Genomic DNA, 15,268 nt, shown 5'->3' with positions numbered 1-15,268 from the left:
GGGTAAAAGGTTTCAATACAATTATTTCCTAAAAACGACAAAGTCTTCAGAACATGCAATGCCAACAATATCCTCAATGTCTCCAACTTCTGTCTAAAATGGTAACATACATTCTTGTAGAAAAAAAGGCTTGCAAAGCCTTAGACCAGCTGATATAATTTTCTTGTTGCATATAGTCCTGACTGTATTGTCATTAACCACTTCAGTGAAAGGCTCGGCTAACAATTTGTTAGTTCTTGTGTGAATGCAAGACAATTTCCTCTTAGCTGAGGGTAATCTTGTGGTTTGGAATGAACGTAGAGAAATGCTGTTTCCCTTAAAACCTTTGGCAATTTACCTCAGAGGGAGGGATTTTGCCAAATTCTTTCTGGATTCCAAAGGAAAAAGTACTGCCATTATAGTGGCTCAGTTAGTAGAATGCTTGGCACACTTTGCTGCTTGAGTGGAGGTCAGCTACCATGAGTAATTCTGACCAACGTACACCTTTCAAGGGACAGTCATCCATGAAGCCCTCTTTTGTGTTATTTTGCCAAGTTGAAAGGGAATATCGAGTGTGCACAAAGTTCATACGTTATTAAACTCTGACGAGCAGAATTGACAGGACAAAGTTGATGAATCCTGTAATCTGCAATAGGGAAGACTCTTATTTAAGTGTCAGCATTAAAAGCAGCTGATCGTTCCCAAAAGCAGTCTTGCTGGTTCTCTACAGCTCCCATCAGCTGTATTGATTGATCCCAGTATGTGAGTTATTGACCCCAAACCCCAATGCCATCCTGGATCATTATCCTTCATCTTTAATAGGTTCTGTCTTTAACCCAGTTATTTTTGTTGGGTTATATCACCCTTATATCAGTTATTGGCTCAATAAATCTCTCAATCTCTCCTCATAGGAAATCCTAGCCGCCATCACTCAATACCAGTCCTGCTTGAACTCACCTGCTGCTGAAACTTTTAGCCATTCTAAATTTAGCAATTCCAATGAATGCCTGATAGTCTCCCACCTTTCACTTGACATCAACTTGTGTTCATTCAGAGCTTTATTGCCCATGTTTTAACTCAGGTCATGTTCTATTCACATGTCACCCTTAAACTTGTTGGCGAAAATTCCAATTCTAAAATGCCTCTGTGGACTAGACCCTGATTGCTCTCATAGCACACCCTCTCTTAACTACTCTGCACCTTCCCCTGTCCAACCAACTTGCAAAATTACTTTTTTTCTTCTAATTCTGGCCTCTTCTCAACTATGATTTTAACTGCTCCAGCTTTTGTCATTATCCCTTGGCCCTGAAATCTGAATTCATTCAGAAAATCTCTCCACTTCTCCCTCCCTCAGTCTCTCCATCTCTCTCTCTCTCTCTTTCTCGCTCTCTCTTTCACTGTCATTCTTTAAAATGTTCTTTAAATCTCCCTCTTTGATCAAGATTTTGATCACCTGACCTGATACCTTTTTCGCTAGTTCAATAGCAAATTCTCCTTGACAATGCCTTTGTGCAACACTTTGGCACATGCTGCTGTGCTAAAGGCGCTCTCTCTATATAAATAATTGTTGTTGTTGCTGTGTTCCTGACTGACCTGTTTCCAGTTCTGATTTTTCTTTTGCCTTTCATATGCATACGTATTAACGACTTTGTTGATTTATTGTTATAATCCTTGAAATGTAATTTCATTGATTGTATTGAAATTCTGTGTCTGCTAGTTTATTGAGGGTATTGATGCATTCATTCTGGGACCTTTAAACTGTGGATAAAAGGAATGTAACAGAATGGATTGTATAAATTTACAGAAAACTTACAGCACTAGCCCATGCTTGATCTAAACTAACTGGAGTTGTTACTCCTTTAGGAACCTCTCCAAAACTATTTTAAAAAACCTTGTCACTTTCCTGTGTTTCCCCCTTAATGCATCTGTTACAACTAAAACTCAATGAAATTTCAAACCCTTTGTCCCATTTAAATTCTAGGAGTTAGGCTGCTGTAAACTTTATGAAGTTATTCACACAGTGTTTTGTTCTGCGTTCTCCCCCTTATTTGGAATGTTAGTAACCAGTGCACATGCAAATCACGTTTTATTGGAACCCAGGTGCAGCTTTTCTTTCTGTTTGATGTATTCCCAGTGATTTTAATGGAAGAGCTGAGGTCTGTCCTGCTCATGGTGCTGAGAGCTCTCTAGTGTAGTTATGCAGCAACACTGCCCTCTAGTGTTCTATTGGCAGTGAGAACTAAAACATGTCACTCCAGCAAGTTCAAGGTGAGAATGAAGCTGATGCTTCAGCCCTACATACGACCCATGCTCAGTTTTAGGATATTATTGTTGCCATGAAGAATATTGCTTTTAATTGTACAGCAACAGTAACTAGATGGACGGATCACTCGTTATTTTTGTAGGTTTTGGAAGGCTCGTCAGAAATTCTATAAGATGGTAATCATACTCTTAGCCAAACTTCACAGGTTTTGACATATGTCTGGTAGAGGCAGGACTTGAACCCAAAACATCTGGCTCAGAGGTAGGGGTACTACCACTGTCTACAAGTACCTCATAACAGGGAGATGTGTTGGACTGCACCAAATCATTCTGTAAGCTTTGTGAAGCATATCTGTTCAGATGTGTTGAGAGATATTCAATGCATCACCGGGACTTGAATCCAGACCTTCCAACCCAGAGGCAGTGACATTTTGTCAAAACACGCATCCACGTTTTTCTGGACATTTCTGAGGGGCTGCTGGGTTGTTGAAGATGCCTTTTCTTGGTTACAAACTTAGTCGTAATTTCCTTTAAAAGCGGATCTAAAAAATCTAAGTTGAAGAGCAAAGATTCTTAGTCAAAAAAAATTCCTTATAAACAAAGTCAGGTTGATCATTCATTTTGATTACTGTTTGTGGAATCATGCAGTGCACATATGAACTGCAGTAATTTTTACTTAACAATAGAGACTATATTTCTATATTTCATAAATTGATTAGTTTGTTGCACAGAACTCTGAGATGAGCTGGACAGGGAGGCAAATAAATGTAAACTTTTCATCTTCTCCATGTCTAGTGGATTGGAATTAAAATAACACCGGAAGCCAGTGGCCAGTATCTGATTACCAAGTCACCCTTTATTAACATGTGCAAAGTACTTGACACTGATCCAGCTCCCTCAGAGTCAGCTCTCAGAGTGAACGGAACCTCTGACTCTTCTGTTTTTTTGTTTTATTTCTCTCTTTTTATTCTTTCCTCCACACTACCACCCTACAGCGGTAGTGCTTATATTTTCCCCAGCACCCATGTTGTGTGTGTGCGCAAGTGTCAGACACAGTGAAAACCAACAAGCGTGTAAATCTTTATTCAGTTTCACCACCAGGAAGAAAGGAAACACCCGAGTGGCCAGTGACAAGCAGTGCCCTTCACATCAAAGGGCAATGCTGCGTGATCAAACAGTGAAGGGGAGGGCAGGGATTAAATCAGTATAGAGTTGGAGGGGGAAATGATACACTCCATTCCCTTCGGTACCCACCTTTCCCTGAAAAACTCAAGGGTTTTGGTGGACACCGTGTGCTCCTTCTCCAGGGACACCTGGGCTCTCATGTAACCGTGGAAGAGGGGCAGGCAGTTGGGCCTACCGAACTCCTCCACGGCCCGCTGCCTGGTCCTGACATGCACCGTGTTTTTTTTAATAATATAAACCCCCACACTCCCGCCTAACTGCGGTAGTACTTATTGTTTCCCCAGCACCCATGGTGTGTGTGTGTGCGCAGGTGTGAGACACAAATTTCCACCACCAGAAAGATAGGAAAACACCGGGTAGCCAGTGAGAAGCAGTGCCCTTCACATCAAAGGGCAATAATGTGTGATCAAACAGTGAAGGGGAGGGCAGGGACTAAATCAAAATAGAGTTGGAGGGGGAAATAATGCACTCCACACTATGTGGTGCCCACCTCTCCCTGAACAACTCCAGGGTGTTGGTGGACACCGCGTGCTCCTTCTCCAAGGACACCCGGGCTCTAACATAGCCGCAAAAGAGGGGCAGGCAGTCGGCCCTAACGACCCCCTCCATGGCCCGCTGCCTGGACCTGTTTATGACCAGTTTGGCCAGGCCCAGGAGCAGACCCACGAGGAGGTCTTCAGACCTGCCCTCCCTCCTCCGTACCGGGTGCCCGAAGATCAGGAGCGTGGGGCTGAAGTGCAACCAAAAGCAGAGGAGGAGGTTTTTAAGAAAAATCAAAAAAGGGAGTGCAAACGCCCACACCCAATATACAAATGGTCCACAGACTCCACAGCACCACAGAACAAGCAGTTGGGGTGGGAGTCCGTGAACCACCGCAATCTGCGGTTGCAGGGGACCACTACGTGCAGTGCCCTCCACCCCAGATCCCCGAGAGAAGGGGGAGGACTCTCATGTAGAGAGCTCTCCACTGAGGATCCCCACCATCCGGTGACAAATGGGCACGCCAAGGCGTGTCCGGGTGGTGGATGAGGGAGAAGTGGTGGACGTTGTGCAGCAGCAGTCGATACAGGGCCCGCCTTTTTATGTCCTTAAAAATGGACAAAAGTAAAATTCCGGAGGCGGCTCAGGTTGTGGGGCACAGGCTCCCGTGGGAAGTACGGGACCTTGGGGCCAATGTGAAATTCCGTCCGGGCTGGGGTGAGCGCGGATGGGATCCCATTGCACACTTGAGCGTCCTCCAACTGGTGCACTACGTCGGGTCCGAGCACCGCCGTTTTAAGGCGTCGGATGGCGGTGGCCACGTACCGGATGTCTACCGCTGCCCTGCACGCTATGTCCTGCAGCAACGTCCAGCCCAGGCCCCCAGCACCCAGCACGTCCCCAACCCTGGTCACCCTCGCCGCCACAGCCCTCCCCTCCGACAGCCACTCGAACCCGCGAGCGCAGAGGTGCGGATTCCTGAGCAACGGCTCCCTGACGACAGCCGCTACTCCTGCCGAAGGGTAGGCGCGGCGCGATTCGATCATGTTCCAGACAGTGATCAGGTCCTGGTAAAAGACAGGCAGCACCTTGAGGGCGACCTCCAAACCGTCACGGTTGACGAACAGGAGCTGCCTAGAAGAGGTTACGTACCTGGCGGAAAAAATACATCGCCAGGGCGCACCACCTAGGAGGAGGCTCGATGTAAAGGTATCGCTGCAAGGTCTGTAGGCGGAACGTCGCGACCTAGGTGCGGACGCACACCAGCGACTGACCACCCTCCTCAATAGGGAGACTCAGAACCTGCGCAGCGACCCAGTGCATCTTTTTGTCCCAGAAGAAGTTGACCAACGTTCTCTGGATGTCAGCGACAAAGCCAGGAGGAGGGACTAAAATGACCAGCCGGTACCACAGCATGGCGGCCACCAGCTGGTTTATGACCAGCACTCGGCTCCTGTAAGATAGCACTCGGAGCAGTCCTGTCCAGCGGCCTAGGCGAGCCGAGACTTTGGCCTCCAGCTCCTGCCAGTTGGCCGGCCAGGATTCCTCGGTCGGGCTGAGGTAGACCCCCAGGTAGAGGAGATGGGTGGTACTCCAGCTGAACCCCCGTAACTCCTCCGGCAGGGAGTCCACCCGCCACGGACCCACCAGTAGTCCGGAACATTTGGCCCAGTTGATCCTGGCGGAAGACGCTGCCGAGTACACGGCCTGGCACTCGCGCATCCTCCCCAGGTCAGCCGGGTCGGTGAAAGTGAGGAGCACGTCGTCGGCGTAGGCCGAGAGGACCACCCCTGTGCCCGCACCGCGCAGAACCAGCCCCGACAACCTCCTCCGCAAGAGGCACAGGAAAGGCTCCACGCACAGGGAATACAGCTGGCCGGACGGGGGCAGCCTTGACGCTCCTCTCCCGAAAGGAAGGGGCGCCATCAGGGACCCGTTAACTTTAATCAGACACTCTGCGGCAGCGTACAAAAGTCGGATCCGAGCGACAGACTGCGTCCCGAACCCGAACGCCCGCAGAGTCCCGAGCAGGTACTCGTGATCGACCCTGTCGAACGCCTTCTCCTGATCGAGAGACAGGAAGGGGCTCAGCAGACCAGCCCGTCGACAGAAATGGATCAGGTCCCGGACCAGGTGGACGTTGTCGTGTATCCTCCGGCCCGGGACCGTGTAGGACTGGTCTGGGTGAATCATGTGGGCCAGCACGGAAGCCAGGTGAGAAGACAACACCCTGGCGAAGATTTTATAGTCCGTGCTGAGGAGGGAGACCGGACGCCGGTTCTTCAAAGAATGAAGGTCCCCCTTCTTTGGCAGCAGGACGATGGCTGCCCTGGGCCAAGAAAGGGACAGCTCTCCGGCATTTAGACACTCCCTCAGGACCTGTGCGTAGTTGCTCCCCAGGACGTCCCAGAACGCCCTGAAGAACTCCACAGTCAGCCCGTCCAGCCCCGGGGATTTGCCCCTCGAGAGCTGGTCGAGGGCGCCGGTCAGCTCCTCTAAAGTGATGAGAGCGTCGAGCCTTCCGGCGTCCTCCGGGCTGAGCTGCGGCAGGTCCTCCCACAGAACTCTGCGAGCATCCTCGCTGGACGGATCCGGAGAGAACAGAGCCGTGTAATAGGATCGGACGTGGGCCCTGATACCCTCCGGATCCGAGACGAGGGACCCGTCGTCGGCCAGCAGCACAAGGAGCTACTGACAGGTGTCGCGCCTTTTTTCCAGCAAGTAGAAGGGGGAGCCGCGGTCCAGGTCCTGGAGGAGCTGGAGCCGCGACCTCACGTACGCGCCCCGAGCCCCGACGAGCTGCAGGTCCTGGAGCGCGGCCTTCTTCTCTTCGTACACCCCGCGCAGGGCTGACCGAGGCGTGACTCCAGGTCGAGCATCTCCCTCTCCAACTCCCCGATCCTGGATTTCCGCCTCTTTGTCGACCCCCTCGCGTACTCCTGACAGAAGACGCGGACATGAGCCTTGCCCACGTCCCACCATAGCCTCAGGGAGGGGAAGCTTCCCAGCTTCCTTCTCCAGCCGGCCCAGAAACGACTAAATGAGTCCCGGAACCGCTCGTCCTCCAGCAGCAGGTTGTTAAAGTGCCAGTACGCGGAACCCAACCTGGCACCGAACAGAAGGAGTTCCGCCCACACCAGGTGATGGTCCGTGCACGACACCTGCCGCGTGGAGGCCTTCGGAAAACAGGAGGCGTACGCCCGCGAAACGTACAGGCAGTCGATTCTGGACGCTCCGACCCCAGGCCTCACGAAGGTGAAGGCGATGGAGTCAGGATGGAGATTCCACCAGACGTCCACCAGGTCGAAGGACTTGACCAAGTCCCCCAACCTCCTCCCCGACGTCGAACTCGTGCGGGCACCGCCGTGGTCCCTGTCCTCGAGGACGCAGTTAAAATCTCCCCCGAGGACGACGCACTGGTTCTCGTTGATGGAAGCGAGATGAGCGGACACTTCTCCGAAGAAGCTCGCTTGCCTCGGCCCGGCCAGGGGAGCGTAGACGTTCACCGAGTGAAGCACCGCACCCCCCCAGCCGAACCATCAGGTGAAGCAAACGGCCTGGCACTGGCTCCCTGACTCCCAAGATCTCCGGCTGAAAATGCGGGGCCAACAAGATAGCCACCCCGCCAGATCTGCGGGTGAGATGACTCATGTAGACCCCCCCCCCCTCGCCACTCCAGGAGCCAGGTGGCTTCGGCTCCCGGGGTAGTGTGGGTTTCTTGCAGGAAGCACGCCGCATACCTCCCGTCCCGAAGGACCGAGAGGGTCTGGAATCTGCGCTGTGACTCCCTGCTGCCGTTGATGTTGAGGCTGGCTATAGTTGTCTCCATGTCGGAAGCATAGTGCAACCACCACCAGTACACACAGTTAACAAAAACTATATATATATTTACTGGGAGGACGGGAGAGGGGCACAGAAGTCCCTTGCTCTCACCAGGAGTGCTCCCAGGAAGTTCCTGACTCGCTTTCGCTTGTTCGCGTCGAGCCTGGGCGCCTGGCGCGCAGCGTGGGCCGACCAGTAAACTCGCTCGGAGCTCCAGCGGTCAAGCGCCAGTTGGGCTCTATCCCGGCGACTCCGAGTTTCCTCGACAAATTCCCGGAGTTCCTCGAGGGGGATATCGGTGGGGGGCACCTGGGACTCGGAAATGTCACTGGAGACGGACTCCGCGTCGTCCCCGGTGTCCGCCACCGATCCCGAACCCTCCTCCGGGAGGTCACCCTCGGTCACCGACCCCTCCCCCACCGAGAGGATGGGGGCTGGTCCGGCACCGCCAACTGGCCTCAAACCTCCAGTGACCCCACCCCCAGGGTCACCTTCAGTACCTTCCTCGGCACACCCCTTCCCGGAACGCCCCGAGTTCGGGTCGCCAGGCGGCAGAGGCTCGGGGCCCCGCTCCTCTCCCGACACCGGGACGCCCGGCTCCTCGGGGAAAAGGTCCTCCCCCAGGGCCAAGGCCCCCGGAAAAACCATCTGGGAGGGAGGAGCGAGGATAACACCTTCCTCCCCTCCCCCGCTCGACGACCCAGCAGAGAATACAACACTGTTGTCTGCACCATGGCCCGTGTTGTTATTAAAATCCTCCCCAGGGGCTGGAGGAGTTATGGTGGTGGAAGGCCCGGCTGTCGCCCCTGGGGGTTTGGGCAGGTCGGGCCGTGGTGCAGGACAATGGGGAGACACCGTCGGCTCATCCCCTGGAGAGGGGCAGCGCCGCCGGCACGCTGCTGGAGTATCTCTCCCCTCCAAGGGCCGGTGCCTCTTCCCCAGAGAGACAGGGGGGAATTTATGGGTCTTCCCCTCCCCACCCGCCTTGGTGGTCATGGGCCCTGAGGTCCCTCCTCCCAGCCTTTCCCAGAATACGATTGGCTGGGGGAAGACAGGGGGCGTGGCCAGGGTGGGGAGGGTCAGCCGTGTCACTTCCTGCCCCGCCCCGGTTTATCAGGTGATGGTGATGGTGGGCAGGGCAGGGGCCCAGAGACACAGTCGCTGCAGAAGGTAGGGCAGTGGTGGTTCCCCCCAGGTTAGTGCCAGGGGGTGGCTGGGTGGGGCAGAGCTTGGGGGCCCCCGGCCCAGGTGTTGAAGCCCCAGGGGTTTCTGTAATGGGGTGGGGGTGGGGGTCAGTGGGGCCAGTGGGGCCAGGATCAGGTACGGGTTTGGGGGTCAGGATTCCCGCGCCGGGGCGATGCTGGCACGGCCGCAGGGGCATTGTCGTGCCGGGTCGTGGGTTAGGGGGAGGGGGAGGGGATAGGGTGGTCTCCCTGTGGGCGGGCTTGACGTGTTGCGTCTTCCTGGGCGCCTTCCGTGCGGTCGGACGCTCACCCCCCTCCCTGCCAGAGGCAGAGGCATTGGGAGCCTCCGGATTAGCCTCCGGTGCCAGGGCTCGTGGTGTTGACTTCGGGGGAGGGGGAGTGGGTGCGGCGGCACCACCCCCAGCCGTTGGTGTGGGTTGGGCAGCCTTCTGGGTGGTGCGGTTCTTTCTAATATGCCCCACCTCATGGCACAGGTGGCACCGCACGCCGTCCAGAAGGCGCGGTAGGCCGGTCCCTCGTGGAGGACAGTGAACGAGCCCTCCGTGACCTCCTCCTGGGCCAGGCAAATGAATACCTGGCGTTGGAAGGAGTATATGTGACGGAGGGTGGGGTCCTTAAGACCGAGCAGGAGCGGTTGGACTCCTGACCAGATATCCTCCAAGTTGTTTATGTGGGGAAGAAGGAGCTCACTGGAAATGAAGGGCGGGACGTTGTAGATCACGACCCTCTGGGCTGTGACCTCCAAAGGGTCAACGGGCAAATGCGTCCCGCCCACAGTGAGCCCCCTCTCCATGGCCAGGTGGACCGCCTGCTCGGTCCTCAGGAAGAACACGGCCTTCCCGTACATCTGGGCCGCAGCGACGATGGCCAGTGGGCCGACCACACTAGCCATGGCCTTACTGCAGGCCTCGATGGTCATGTTGGGATGGGGATAGGCCTTTACCCCCAGGCGTTTAGTCAGGTGCCTGAAGGGGGTTGGGGTTGCGGTTGCGGTTGGGGCCGGGGTTGGGACAACTGAGCCTTGGGCAGCGGCCATCCCGGCGTAGGTGCGGCTGGGCCCCGCGACCTTCGGGCTCGCCATACTCTGCTGCTGGATTTAGGATGTTAGTAGGCGTTAGGCAGCAGCGGTGGAGGTGGGCCTTTGGCAGCAGCAATGGCGGAAGGCCTGAGGATTTGCCAAAGGCCAGTCACCCAAGGTGAGTCCCAGACAGCGACGGTGGAGACTGGCCTCAGGCAACAGCAGCGGTGGAGGCAGACCTTGGACGAGTCCCAGGTAGGCCCTTGGGTCGTGGCGGTGGGGGGCAGACCTGTTGGGGAGGGTCCCCAAGGCAAGTCCCAGTCAGCCCCAAAATTGACTCCCAGGCAGCAGCAGTGGAGGTGGGCCTCCAGCAGTGGCAGTGGTGGAGGTCCTGGGGAGGGGATGAGGCGAGTCCCAGGCAGCGGTGGTGGAGGCAGGCCTCAGGCAAGTCCTAGGCAGGCCCTCGATTGCAGTGGTGGGGGCAGACCTGTTGGGGAGGGTCCCCAAGGCAAGTCCCAGGCAGCCCCAAAATTGAGTCCCGGGCAGCAGCGGTGCTGAGTGGGCCTCAGGTCGCAGCAGTGGTGGAGGTTGTGGGAAGGGGCCTCAGGCGAGTCCCAGGAGCGATGGTGGAGGCAGGCTTCAGGTGACAGCAGCAGTTGAGGCAGGCCTCTGGCGAGTCCCAGGCAGGCCCCCGGTCCCAGCGGTGGAGGCAGAACTGATGGGGAGGGACTCCCAGGCAAATCCCAGGCAGTGGCGGTGGAGGCGGGCCTCAGGTCGCAGCAGTGGTTGAGGTGGTGAGGAGGGGCCTCAGGCAAGTCCCAGGCAGCGGTGGTGGAGGCAGGCCCAGGCGGGGTCCCAGAGACCAGCAGTGGGAGTGGGCCCCAGGTCAGCTGAAACACTGACTTGACCTGGGCGAGGCCCAGGCTGCAGCTCCAAAACTAGGCCCAGGACTCAAAGCTCTCACCTCCTTCCATCTCCGCCCTCTTCTGTCTTCCTTCCTCTCTCGAAACGTGGGGCAGCTAGTCCAGGGATAGTCCCCTTCCCCTCTGACACCTTCGAGGAGGAGAGTCCTTGCACAGGTGCGCACACTGACATTGATCCAGCACTCAAGCAAGGGAAAACACCCGAGTGGTCCAGTGACAAAGCAGTGCCCTTCACATCAAAGGGCAATGCTGTGTGATCAAAACAGTGAAGGGGAGGGCAGGAACTAAATCAAAATAGAGTTGGAGGGGGAAATGATGCACTCCACTCCCTGCGGCGCCCACCTCTCCCTGAACAACTCCAGGGTGTTGGTGGACACCGCATGCTCTTTCTCCAAGGACACACGGGCTTGTTTTTTTTTATTTTTTATTAACCCCCACACTACCGCCTAACTGTGGTAGTGCTTATTATTCCCCAGCACCCATGGTGTGTGTGTGCAGTTGTGAGACACAGTGAGAGACACAAAGTGTACAAATTTCTATTCAATTTCCACCACCAGGAAGATAGGAAAACACCCGAGTGGCCAGTGACAAGCAGTGCCCTTCACATCAAAGGGCAATGCTGTGTGATCAAACAGTGAAGGGAAGGGCAGGGACTAAATCAAAATAGAGTTGGAGGGGGAAATAATGCACTCCACTGCCTGCGGCGCCCACCTCTCCCTGAACAATCCAAGGTGTTGGTGGACACTGCGTGCTCCTTCTCCAAGGACACATGGGCTTGCTTCTTTCTTTTTTTTTATTTTTTTTTATTAGTCAGGCACCAGAGTGTCAGTATCCCTAACATTCAACCTTTTTTTTTCTACACCCGAGTGGCCAGTGACAAGCAGTGCCTTTATTCCCTGTTAATTTATTTTTTATTTAGGTCTTCTGCAATTTATTTTTTCTTCTTTTTTTTAAATTAACCCCCACTCTACCGCCTAACTGCGGTAGTGCTTATTTTTTTCCCAGCACCCATGGTGTGTGTGTGTGTGTGTGTAGTTGTGAGACACAGTGAGAGACATAAAGTGCACAAATCTTTATTTAATTTCCACCACCAGGAAAAGTAGGAAAACACCCGAGTGGCCTGTGACGAGCAGTGCCCTTCACATCAAAGGGCAATGCTGTGTGATCAAAACAGTGAAGGGGAGGGCAGGGACTAAATCAAAATAGAGTTGGAGGGGGAAATGATGCACTCCACTCCCTGCGGCGCCCACCTCTCCCTGAACAACTCCAGGGTGTTGGTGGACACCGCGTGCTCCTTCTCCAAGGACACATGGGCTTGCTTCTAAATGTCAGCCAGAGGACCCTGGTTGCACTAGATTAACAGCTCCAATCAGGGAACTCATTCTATGAGGGCCAACTGCCTGATCTCGTTATAATCACTACATCCCTCCCCCTCGGATTCCCAGGGCCTAGGCTGGTCCTTTTACTTGGAGAACCTCACAGACATTTTAACACTGGATCATGTTTCCCCAACTCGCCATCCGCTGTGCTACTGTGGACTCAGATTGCTCCTCTTGCCACCCCTCCCCCATCCTACAATTTTCAAAATTTCTGGGCATTTTTCTAATTCTGACTTCTTTTCAGCCACAATTTTAATTGCTGCACCTTGACCCTGAAATTGCAATTCTATTAGAAAACCTCTCCACTTCTCCTTTGTCATTCTTTTAACTACACCCACTCCACCTTGACCATGATCTTAATCACATGACCTAATAGCTCTGGTGTTTCAGCAGCAAGTTCTCCTTGTCAATGCCTTTGTGAAACATTTTGGGACATTCTGCTGTGCTAAAGGTACATTATTCAAAGTTTGTGCGAAGATTTGTAGCTCAGGTGCTTGTTGTAGTGGTTCTGTTCGCCGAGCTGGAGGTACATCATAATTGTTGTTTCTTCACCTGTGACCCATAATCCTGTTCGGATTTGTCTATTGCTATTTACATGCTTGCCTATAAATGACAGCTGCTGCTTTATCATTCATGATTTAGAATTTCTATATGACCAATTAAATTACATGTCAGCTAGCTCAGTGAGTGTTTAATGTATTCATTCTGGGAGCTTTAAGGTGTGGATAAAAGGAATTTAACAGAATGGACTGCATAAATTTCCAGAAAACCTACAGCACTGGCCTATGCTTGATCTCTGCTGGAGTTGCTGTTTTTTTTAAAAAAAAGGAACCTCTCCAAGACTGCTTAAGAAAACCTTAAGATGCAACACCTCCAAATAAATCTGTTGGACTATAATCTAGTATTGTGATTTTTAAATTTTGTCCACCCCAGTCCAACATGATTGGCTCCTCCAAACATTAAAACTGTCACTTTCCTGGCTTCCTCCTAAAGGCATCTGGAACAACTAAATTCAATGAAATTTCAAACCCCTTGTCACATTCAAATTCCAGGAGCTTGACTCCTGTACATTTTTGGAAGCTATTAATGTAGTGTTTTGTCCTGTGTTCTCCTCCCTCATTTATGAATGTTGGTGACCAATGCAAATCACATTTTATTGGAACCCAGCTGCAACACTCTTTGATATGTTGACAATGAGGATTTAAATCAAATAAGAGGTCTGTATTCAGGTGCTTTTCATGCTAATAGCTCTAGTTATTGTTATGCAGCAATACTGGCCTATCGACAGCTGGAAATAAATAGGAAATAAAGATGATTGGGTGTGAAAAATCTTAGCGCACAGTAGTTTACAATCTAAGATGTTTTAAAAACGATCAGAATGTGGGCCAAAAGATGACCTCTCCACTACATTTACCTCCTCATTCTCCTCTTCAATTTGGTCATGTTTTCATCCATTTCCAGCCTCTTGGAAATTATTTGTGCATTGGTGGATGGGGAAGAGATGGCAGAAGGTTTAAGCTTTGATAGAGCTTTTGAGCCAGTGTTTAATCTAGGTTTTATGTACTGCATTATGGGAAGCAATGGTCAAGTGGTATTTTAAGTTGACATTTAACCCAAAGACAGACAAATTTTGGCATCTTGGGTTCAAGTCCCACCACAGCAGTTGGAATTGGAGTTCAATCAAAATCTGCAATTTGATAATGATTATCAATCAAAATCCATCTGATTCACTAAATATCCTTGAGGGAAATGAAACTTATCTGTACCTGGTCTGGTCTGCAGATGACTCCAGACTCTCAGCAACAGAGTGACTCTTACGAGCAATAAGTGCTCTGTGCAGCCCCTGACAGCTCCATTGATTGAAATACAGAAAAAAATGCTTGCCTCACAGGGTCAGCTTTCCAAGTATATCTGAGCACCAATTTCAGTCAGGAGTAGACAGTAGGAATTAGAGTAGAGACCACTATTAGAGCAAGGTCAAGGAGCATGCCCCTGCCCTTCATTCAAGTGGAGAGGGTGGGAAGAAGAAAAAAAGTGAAACATACTAGTTGATCTTTGCTGCAAGGAGGATCCAGTTTATTGGTTCAATCACAATTTGTCCATTATAAAACTATAAGATTTGAAATACATGTTGCAATTCTCAGGGTCAATAAACACAGATGGCTGATCTCATTTTATAATGATGCAACATACCTACAGATCTTAATTTCATATGTTCATCCAAATAAAAGGAATACACTAATATCTTTATGTACTAAACTCTTTAGGACAGTCCTCCAGAAACCCTTGTGCACAAAAGCTAAAGATTACCTTTTCAGATTAGCCATTTGGAGAACAGGCAAGGTCAAAAAAAGTGGTAGCTACATGTAGCAAAAATTGCTGTTTCATTTGGAATAAAATTTGGAACATTGACAGGCCAAATCTTTCTCCCTGCTACACCCCTCCAATTAAATTTGCACTTTAGTATTAAACCTAGTTTTGGTCACTAAGTTAAAAACATGCCAGAATCACCACCCCATGGGCAAAATAATTTACAATGTAGTGCAGTATTCTTCACTCATCTCAAACAAATCCTGGTGCTAATAATGCATTCTAAAGTTATGGAAGGTACATTGCTTTCTCTAAAAGGAAGTGGGCATTCAAAAAGTTACAGGCTGTACATTAAGAATGCTTGTGACAATGAGTCAACTCATCATTAAAACACACCTGTCATCTTTGCCAGAGATACAACTGAAAACTTAGTTTCACAAGGCAACTACAGCACTTAATTCAGTACCACTAATATTTTGAAAATAAATAAATATTTCAGTTTCAAAGAAATGTACCACATTTTAAATGCTGCTCTCACCTCAGCTATTTCCAAGGAATCTTTATTTACATGTGTAAATAAAATAGAAATCTTTCAAATGTGAAAGAAATATCAAGACAGCAGGTATTAACCCTTTAAAAAGCTGCTGAATAGTTACTTCTAGATTGCAACCTCAGTTGTGTACCAGCAGAATGTGCTAATGTTAC

This window comes from Hemiscyllium ocellatum, chromosome 30 (assembly GCF_020745735.1).
Source record: "Hemiscyllium ocellatum isolate sHemOce1 chromosome 30, sHemOce1.pat.X.cur, whole genome shotgun sequence".
Taxonomy (NCBI): domain Eukaryota; kingdom Metazoa; phylum Chordata; class Chondrichthyes; order Orectolobiformes; family Hemiscylliidae; genus Hemiscyllium; species Hemiscyllium ocellatum.
Note: the sequence above shows the minus strand (reverse complement) of the source record.